Genomic DNA, 10,484 nt, shown 5'->3' on the forward strand with positions numbered 1-10,484 from the left:
GGATCTGTCACATCCATATGGGCTTGTTTTTTGTAAGCAGTAACAAAACAGGCAATTGTATACCACTTTGTGTTGGTCTTTCACATTAAATTCCAGTGAAATATATTTATGTTTGTGGTTGTAATGTGACAAAATATGGAAAAGTTCAAGGGGTATGAATACTTTTGCAAACCACTGTATATATATTTTACATCAGAGGGTTACTTTCAAAATTGAAGTCCAACTCTGTCATCGTTGTGAAGCTTTAAAATACGGTAGTCTCCCTGGCATCCGAAAACACATTTCTTCAAAGGCATTTTTTAATCCAAAAAGGACTGGAGTGAGAAGTAGTTAGTATTACGAGCTCAACAGACACACGGTTTCACCAGGTATTTGTTTGTTAGTTGTTGCTACCGACAGCCCACAGGAGTCACGTAGGAGGCATGCTCTTTGATGAGGAAGCTCGGCTTAGAGACACACCCCAGAGGAGGAGCTGCACCTAGAAAGCGGTTTTAGGGCCAACCAGCCGTTTTTGTTGTCATGCATGACTGCCTCGGGATAATACAGGACTTCTCAAACATGCATAAATGAGTCAAAGCAAAACTCTGGGCATATTTTTGATGAGAAGATAATGTGATAATGTGTGTGTAACATGATATAAAGCTCAAAAAGTTGATTTTACTTGATATTGCCCCTTTAACTGTTAAAAGAAACCAGAGACAATAATCTGAATTTGATCAAAACTAATACGTTTGATGAAACTTGCTATTTAAAGTAGACATATGATGAATTAAATACTTCTTTTTCACATTTAAACCATTCAGTTAGGGTCTATATAAAATGGAACTGCAATGCTTTGGTCTGGCACAGAAATATTTCATTTATATTAATTAAAATGTCAACAAGGGAAGATTTGTCCATCCAGCCTTGTCTGACCCAGAGTAAGAGGAGAATTAAGACAACCAAATAGTGGTTGGTAAATACAGACCTTATTTGGCAGTTCCATCGCCAATAATTACACGTAATAGTTCACAAAACATCTTAGAAAATAGAAGAAATTGAACGCAAAAATAAGTCCCAAAAAGAATTTACAGATATCTTTGCAGCACCAGGAAAGACTAAATTAAATATTTTTGAACTCCTGTACAACAACAAAATGAATTTAATGGCTAAAAATGGATTTTGCATGATATGTGCTCTTTAACGTTTTCTTGTTTCCAGTGTTCAATACTTTAAACAGGATCAGCTGAGGTCATGTACCTCTGCAGGTTTTAAGAAGTGGGTCAAAAGCTGATAGCATCAAACATGCTTCGGGAGGCAACAAACACACTTCACATACTTCATTATCTACAATGCAGAACTCTGACAACATGCAAATCTTTTTTTTCAATTCATCCTTTCAACTTCGGAAGGTGACATTACTCAAGCTTCCTCATACGGGTCAAAGGTTCAACTCGTGAAATAATCAGATCTGTTGTTACAGCTGGTCTGGTTTTATAGCTAATGAGAGCTTAGCAAGTCTGAGATAATAGCACACAGACAATTCTTTGCTATGGTTCAGACAAACAAATGGTGGTATCATTTATTAAACTTTTAAATCATTTCCAGATTCCTAAGCAGACAAACTGAAAATGTCTGACCTATTAGAGCAGAAAGCTCTCTGTAGAAGCTGAAGAACTTATCAACTCTGGAAATGTGGATTTAGGACATTAATCTAATCAAGCTAGTTCTCTCCCTGAAACAACTCAACAGCTGCAGTTTAAGTTTTGACCTGTGATCTGTGTCCCATTGCTCCATATTTAAAAATAGGGATCAAATCATCTTATCTTGATTTCTACTATGTCATGGGAGTTTACCACACGGTAGCAAAATTAAAAACGATTGCCTCTGAGAAAAGGCTTGAAGTTTGCAGAGCACATAGAAACTGTGCTCCGTTCATAGCTTAGCCTAGACAGACTCTACTTCACAGTCCTGATATTTTTAGCTTTGCTGTGGGCCTCATGGTAGGTTTTCCTTTAGCGCTTCCGCTTTTTTTTTCCTTTTCTTTTTTGGTCATCCGTCACAGAAAGATGACCTAAACTAGACACACTATTTGCAAAATTTTGCTAAACAATTTTAATGGTTCTCAACTGATGATGTTTGGCTCCTTGCTGTTCAATAATCATATCCAAAACCTGCATTTTAAACGACCTAATTTCATTGTGTTTGTGAAAATCACTTAACGTAACTATTGTTTTATTTAGATGTCTCTATAATCTGAATGAATGAGCATATCTTCCTTTATGCAGCTTGAACATTTTCCTATTCTTTGTGTAGATATACAGTAATCTGTAGTGTTTGGATTTACAGAAGGAATTTTTTTTAATGTCAAGATTTTTTTATGTGGACATTCAGGAGATCAGTTCAGTGATCCCACTTTGTCTCAAAGGAGCCATAAATACAGGTGCAGAGCCTTTCAGACGTTGCAGTCCAGCGAGCTTTGCTGATCTGTCTTCTGTCTGACCTTCACTCGTGTCACATAGGACTTAAAAAAAGAAACAACCCTTAACTGCAGTCTAAGACAAATCTTAAACATCCGAGGTAAAAGAGAGCGAAGACCATGCCCTCATAAAAAGGCAGACTGAGTGTAGGTTTACTCCCGTTCTGAAAATTTGACTTACGATACATTATCTTTTTTTTTCAGTTTAGTTAATGCAATCTGCAGTGCGAATAGGCAACACCTCTGTGACAGAAAGAGAACTAGTGCAGTCATTTTGATCTTTGGACCTGAAAGCATTCTGCTGACTGAGGCCTTCAAGCACATCGAAAAACAGAACAGGAACACGTGAGTTTGGCGAGTCTACTCTCCAAGTTAGAATCATGTTCTCAGGACACCAGAAAAAGGTGATCATATGCTACGCATGTGTCATTTGTACTGCAAAGTCAAACAGAGTCTGTGTCAGCCTCTTTATCTGTGGCAGATGGTTACCTGGCATCACCCATGCAGTGAGATCATTGCACTCATCCCCTCTTTCTAGTCTTTCATTGCAAACCAGAACATTTCTTTCTCGATCAAAGATATCCAACTCGCTTATTCCATATTCTTCTAAAGCTGCACAGGAAAAAGAAAGAAAGAAAGAAAGAAGCCAGCCATTCTGGTACAAGTAACCTTGCTCCAAGGGTAGCCTTTGTGCTCAGCAAAGGGCTCAGATTGTTCCTTCTGAAAAAGGGGGACGAGTGCAGCACAGAGCAGTCACTAACAACATTTGGCCTCTTTTGCACAGATGATAATGACCAAGCAGATTACGGGGAGGCAGGCCATCTTCTGCATGGTTACAGTCTTCAGGTTGTCATGGTGAAAACCAACCATCAAAAAGAAAGAAACATGCTCAAAACTGGATGTTGACACTAATCTCAGAGGTAGATTTATGACGTGCCCTTCAAGGCAGAAATGTTCACCAAACTGCAAAACAAGGGGCTGGTGAATCACACTAAAATCCTCTTGGGTGTGAAGCTTAGATAATGAATATACCAGTTTTTTTTTAACTAAACCAAAAACACAAACCGTTTCATTTCAGTTGATCATTTCTTTCCTCTACTGCATGTCTAATTAAAGCACACCAATCAAAAACAGCTACAGAGGTGCAAGAAAACCAACAGAGCAGCAATTGAAAAGTTTTCTGCTCAGCCTTCTCTTATAGCCACCTCACTTGGCTGCTCTCTCATCTCTCCCTCTCGGGGCTGACAGAATTATCTCCTGCATCAGAGCTGAGGCTGGGCCAACGCTCCACACAGAGGACTCCATTTCATGCAGCCAGCCCCACAGTGGCCAAGGAGACGCAGCCAATCACACCGGAGTATCGGTGGCATGACCATCCACCATTTTGTGCTCCTCAAGGTCTTCGACTGTCCTGCTCAGCAGAGTGGAGCTGCTCGCTCGGCTATCTTGTTACACAGATGGAAGTGTTTAACTTTAAGAGCGCGGACCTGAGCGAGCAGCCTCCCCTCCTGCCGGTTCCTCTGCAGACTGTCATGGCAGGCTGCAGAAAGCAGAAGTGAGGTGTGTGGCTTTTGATCACAGCAAAGATGGCTACCTCTGACTGCGGCTTTGCTGAGAACAGCGCCGTGAAAATCTGGCCGCTGTGCTTCGAAGCGCAGGTGTTTCAAGAAGAGTTCGGCAAAAATGCACAGAATGTAGGTGACCTGACGTGATCCTATTTTAGGTGCTTCTGTGAAAAAAAGCATGGAAAGCACGAGGATTGGGGCAACCCCTCTTGCAACACCATTAAATATTTCACCCAAAAAGGATTAAGTGCAAAATTTAATTAATAGCTTCAGGCATGCTTATTTTTACAATTTAAGAAGAGAAGGAATATGTAGATATATTTGGTTTTCTCTAGAGGTTTCTTCTCTTGAGCTTAAAAAGAGAAAGTCTGGAGGAAAAAAAAATATTAGTGTGCAAAAGTAGGCTAAAGCATATATATTTGAAGCAAAACAGACAACACACGTCAGACATGTGAGCTGAGTCAGAGCTCCCGAATCTAAAACGCATCGGCTTCTAAGACTGGAAAGAACAAAAACTGCTGCATGGAGACAAACGAGTGAAGGACAGCTCTCGGAGAGAAACCAGGTAGTGTTTTTTTTCCACAAGGACAATTACTTCAGGAAACCCTACATTCCATATAGCCTTGAAGTTCATTTCTCCTAGGAAACCATTTCCTGACACAAATCAAACTGATGCTGTCTCGGATGTACTCTGGTTTTATCCCAGAAAACAAACACACCACGCTGAACTGAGCTTCAAGGTCATCTCATTTACTGAATGTGTCTAATCAAGTTGCAGTAATTGACAACAATAAGTCTTCCATCGCCACTAAAATGTTCCTCATCCAAAGCAATGTTTTATTCCTTTGAAGCCTCCCATTATCAAAATGTCATCTGCTGGATCTACATCCTTCAACTGCTCCCTTTCCCCTTGCAAGAAAAAGGCTGCAAGGTTGTTTGTTTTTTATAAGTCAGTGCCAGAAAACACTGCATTGCTGACTTCCTTGTAAGCCTGACATGGCAGTTCCTTCAGTTACAGGAGGTGGGTGAGATTTCAAGCTCATCAGGATGGAGGCTTTCAGAGCAACCATGAGAGAATGAGGAAAAACCGAAAGAAACGAGCTCAGAATTGAAACTCAGAAGATTACGCTCAGGTAAACATTTGGTAAAACTCTACTGCAGCTGTCTTTTGAAGCTACAGCCTTTTTTTCTTAATGAGAAGAGGCGAGCTTCTTCTCCTGATCCACCAAACTGACCTCTTGAGGCAACTCAACAGGTCTGAGAAAGGAAAGATGAGAGACCCATCAATATTAACTTACCACCGAGACCTCCTTTCCAAGTTCTTAAATTTTTAATGGTGGTTGGACAGCTCTGTTGTTTCAGAGGTCAAGCATGTGTGGATGCCTTCTACAAGACCACTCCTGTTCCTGCTCAATGAAGGCCTTGTCCAGTGGCACCACACTGCCTAAGGAACGGGCGTCTCCAAAGAATTCAGACTTTCCCCTCCTCCTCCCCACCACATGCAGCTCGAGGCTGACAGAGAGAAGGTTCACAGAGTCTCACTGCAGAAGGACTTCAAAAAAGCTGATTTGGAAATCCTTGAGATAATTCATCTCCCTCATTAACGTGGCCACTTTATAGAAAACTATTCCCATAATGATGTGAGTTTACTAAAAGGAGACACAATTGTGAGCTTTGCTGAACTCTTTTTTTTTTCACGAGGTGAAAACGCTGTGTTCAGCTGCTGATGTTCTGATGGAAAGCAAAGAGGAGGAACCAGTTCTGCAGCAGTGTAACGTGGCAACTGACAACAGAAACAGGAATGACACCTCGATGAGGCCACTTCCTTGTTCCACGTAAAACCCAGACACGATGGTGCATTTTAGATCATCAGATAAGGTCAAATTTATGTTTAAACAAGAACAATAACACATTTGCAGAGATTTCACACGGTCTAAACAAAATGTGGGTTTTTAGGCTTCCCAAGTCAGTGAAGTGCAAGAGACAGAAGGAAGGATTTTATTTTTTTTGTTTGTTTGTTTTTAGCTGTAGTGCCATGGCCACTGCTGTTGGATCTGTGTGCTTCAGCACACTTGCAAGTGTAGCAGCAGGGCCAGGCTGCATCTCATGAGCCATGCATCACATCAAGAAAGCACTCACTGGAGCATTTCAATTTGCTTTTGTGTGTCTCCCTGGCCTTCTTCACTGCCCCAGGTAGAGAAGAATGGAGAAGTGCATCACCCAGTGTGAATGAATGAGTGAAGGAGGAGGGGCGACAAAAGGGAGCCGGTGTGTGTGTGTGTCACTGTGTGTGTGTGTGAGAAAAAAAAAAGCAAAAAGGTATCAGAACAGGGGGAGTGATGAGCTTCATGACCACTTCCTTCCAGCCCTCAAACCATCCCAGAGGTCTGTCTTGTTTGATCTTCTGTCCTCCCTGTCAAGCTTGCTAGTTAAGAGTCCTCAGATAACTTACAAACATCCAGGTCATCTGCCTCAGATCACCTCACCGTAACGCTGAACTGTGATATTAATAAATCTAGCATGTAAAACATTTTAGTTCAATTGGTTCTAAAAATAGCTACAAATTTGAATGACACGTTTTTATTTCACGTTTTCAGCTGTAGTTTAAAGTTAACAGTATATCCAAACACATTACACAACAGAAAGGGTTTGAGGGGAGCTGGTAGTTACTTGGCCAGAGGTGGGGTAAACCCAAGGTTATTACAGTTTTGGACTTTTCATTATAATTTAGTTTTATTTCATTGTGACTTTTTGCTTTTAATTCAGTTAGTTTTAATTAGTTTTTACAGTGGATTTGCTAGTTTTTCTTAGTTATTATTGCATTTTTAATGCTTAGTTTTAGTTTAGCTTTTATTAGTTCTAGTATTAGTTTTTTTTTTAGTTTGATTAAACATTTGCCAATGAATCCTCCAGCTTGTGATCTTCCTGTGAGTTCACTAACCAACAGCTATTTGGTCACTAGTTAAAGTAGTCCATTATAGCAACACTTCCTAAAATAATTGTGTAACTCAATTTAGCCAACTAAAAATGTGGGTGATTATTTTAGGATGATGATTATAGTTGACTCAAGCTTGGTGCTACCTGTTTGTTTTTCACAGGAGCTACTGAGAGAAGCTAGCGTGTCAAGATAGTCATAGTTAGCCATCTCGTGTGAGTTTGATTCATGCAGTTTTTCCCTTGAGAAGTACTCCACCTGTTTTATCACCTGTTTCCACTACAAGACACTTGTTTTATTTGTCTAGCATCATATTCAAAGAAACCCCAAAGTGGACGTTGTCGCTTTCTCCCAACTTTTGTTGTCATCATTTGGCAGACAATGTTACGGACCACGAGGTGCTGTAAGCTGCCCACAGCTAATGTGAAACTACTCAATTAAAAGAAAAAAAACATGGCTCAAGATAAATCGACAAACACTAAAGCTAAGGATATTGTAGCTATAATTTTAGTTAGTTTTATTTAGTTTTGTAAAAAGATTATACAGTTTTGGTTATTGTTTTTTTCAGTTTATTAAAGTTAATATTTATTTTAGTAAACTAAAATGTTTTGTTTTATTATTTCAGTTTTTGTTATTTAGTTTTAATCAACTATAATAGCCCTGGGTACACCCTGAACAGAGCCACATACAGATAAACCATTCACCCTTATATGAATGTTTTTAGTCAGTGGTGGGAAGAGAGAACCAGAGTACCTGCATAAATAAACCCACCCATGCACCAAGAGAACATGCAAACTCCACACCAAGAAACTGAAAACCCAGCAGAGCTTAGGGGCCTCAGAGGACCAATCACCTGCTCATGTCGAAAAAAAAAAAAACAGAATGTGTTGAGGACTTGTGAAAGTTAATGCCAGCGCTGGAAGCGCAAACAGAGACAATCGGCGGAGACGCACCGAAACATCTCAATCGCTCACAAGGTTTTTAAAACAATCCCTCAACTCGTTTGCACATCATCCGGCAGACCAGAGACCCCCCCGGCCGCCAGGCAAATGTGCCGAGCGCAGCAGATTCCTGTCCGCTTGTCCTCTAGCAGCTCCTCCTGGAGAACCTGTCTGCCCTGCCTGGCCGCCACGCCGGGGAAGGAAAGAGCGTCGCCACCATTTTGATTGCTCTTCTCAGCCCCGGCATTGTCGCAGCACAGTGTGTCAAGCTCACACTCTCCTTGTCAGCAAGATTTCACACAGTGGCCAGGGGGAACTGCAGAGCACAGGAACACACACACACACAGCACCAGCAGCTAGCAAACACACCTCCTTCACTTCCCCAGTAGGCTGCACACCTTCAGAACATTATTAAAGGGAAGTCAACCTAATCTGTAATAACTTAAAGTGCCTTCAATTACAAATAAACAAAAAAAGGAAGGATAATCATGTAATAACACATAAGAGCTCAGCCCATATGTCCACCAATCTGGTTTAAACGAGTTTTTAAAAACAAGTAAGACCACTAAAGGGTGCAGATGGCTGAAAACGCCTTCAAAATGAAGCAAGAACCATCATGAGAACTTCCTATAAGAAACTGTCTGCAACAGTCATTGCTTCACCCACACACACACACACACACACACACACACACACACACACACAACAAACAGATGTGTGTGCATGTTGTCACCACTTTGTTGAACATTAACTACCTGCATGGGCAAAAAAAACACACACACTGCACTGTTCTGCATTATAATCCCTATCTTATCCCCATGTTCTTCAGGTCTCCACCATCAGCAGATTGAATGAAAGAAAATGCTTCATCTGCAGATCTTTCATTCAAAATCCAAACATATTTAAAATGTTTTTTTTTAATAACAAAGCTCAATTTAAAACCAAAAGGTTAACCCTGAAAACACCACTAAAGGGATCTCTGCTGACTTTTTTTTAAAAGAGTTCCTCTGCTTCCTTCAGCAGAATAAACTTCAGAGCTGAAAGAGGAGAAAAAGCAGCAGAAGAAGGAGAAGAAGGAGGAAGAGGTGGCCGTTTTTTCTCTTCTTCTTCTCCCTCTCCCCCTCTCTTGAACACAACCTTTGTTCTGGCGTGAGGAATCCTGGCTGGCTGACTCCTCCAGGGCTCTCCTTGGAGACTCATCTGCTTTCCTCCATTTTATGGTGAAGCTTGTGACACACCTGACTGGAAACCAGTGAGTGACAGCAACACAGAACAATGCGATAAGCACCAAGAGCAACAAAAAATAAGCTTTTTTTTTATAGAAACACGGATATATCAATAAATATAACCAAAATGCGGGTTTATAATCATTTCCCGACCTTTTGGGGGGTGATCCTAGCTCCAGTGTCTGTGGAGAAGACAATAGCTAGCAGCAGATAAGGTTTCTGTAACAAAATGAGAGAAGGTTCCTCACACTGGACATGGCTTTCTCTCATGGTGAGTGTGTGTGGGACAGCTCCTGTGTGTCGCTAATGGAGTCTGGCTGAAGAGCAGCCCGTGCTACACGGCTCCTCCGTGAAGCTAACGCTTCGGCCGCGGCCACTAATTCCCCCTGGCTCGAGCACGAGCCTCCTTTTAGCTCCGCCACCGTCCATTTCCTTGTGTCATTCTGACAACAAACCGAAGGGCGACATACATGTCGAGGAGGAAGCGGTTGGGCTTTTTTTTTTTTTTTAAAGGATATAAACTGGGAAGCGAGAAGAACCACTTGACTTTTCTGCTGGGGCTACTTCTTAGGGGCTTAAACTGAAAAAATAAAAAAAATCTCGCCCCGACTTCCTCGTCTGGACCTAGACTAAAACAGCCGAGCCTTCCAGGTCACTCACGAGGCGCTCTCCAAATTATATCCCATGATCTACCATAGCGACGTTCTCGCGGACCTTCAGCCGAAACTGGACATATACGTGGTGCAAAAACATAAAAAGAAACACACTCACTGGTACAATCTTCTCCTCGAGCGTTCCTCCCAAAAAAAAAAAAGTTGTCCTCGTATTTCATGCGTGCACCCCCGGGTCGGTCTAATGGATGATCGCCATCTTTCCTGCTTCTCCTTCGCTGCAGCTGCAGATGACCTGAGATCCGTCTGTCTCTGAATAATGAGCAACCACACAGACGAGGAAGACAATCTGCAAGGCAGGCTCTACACAAAGAAGTTTGGGAGACTAGCAAGCACCAGAGGGTGCACAAGAGTTTGCGATGAGACGAGGAGGGAGCATCAGCTGGATGGACAATGCGTGCGCCCGAGAAGCTCATCCTTCATCTGGACTGAAGTCAGATGATCTGCAAAGCCTTGACGGCGGCTCAGAGCACCAGCAGATCCATGCAGCCGCCGTGAATTTTATATAGGCTTCAATACTATGTGTGCCACGTCATGAGGTTATCTGCAGTTCACTTTGGAGGTGATGCTGCAGCTCCACACCACAGATAGATGATAGATAGATAGATAGATAGATAGATAGATAGATAGATAGATAGATAGATAGATAGATAGATAGATAGATAGATAGATAGATAGATAGATAGAT

The 10,484-nt window shown here is 41.6% G+C and overlaps 1 protein-coding gene across 4 annotated transcripts in view; it reads right to left on the reverse strand.

Annotated features, from left to right (window-relative positions):
• znf462 (zinc finger protein 462) overlaps nucleotides 1-10,446 on the reverse strand; it is a 50,868-nt gene extending 40,422 nt beyond the window's left edge. For 2 of the 4 annotated variants that reach the window (XM_014009361.1, XM_014009358.1), the window contains exon 1: nucleotides 9,897-10,446. The gene's annotated coding sequence lies outside the window, so the exon portion shown is untranslated. Of the gene's footprint in view, nucleotides 1-9,036; nucleotides 9,169-9,278; nucleotides 9,875-9,896 lie in introns of those variants that run through there. The other 2 variants (XM_014009359.1, XM_014009360.1) reach the window with 2 other exon arrangements.
• Nucleotides 10,447-10,484: the final 38 nt, after the last annotated feature.

The sequence above is a fragment of the Austrofundulus limnaeus genome, unplaced genomic scaffold (genome assembly GCF_001266775.1).
Source record: "Austrofundulus limnaeus strain Quisiro unplaced genomic scaffold, Austrofundulus_limnaeus-1.0 Scaffold57, whole genome shotgun sequence".
Taxonomy (NCBI): Eukaryota; Metazoa; Chordata; class Actinopteri; order Cyprinodontiformes; family Rivulidae; genus Austrofundulus; species Austrofundulus limnaeus.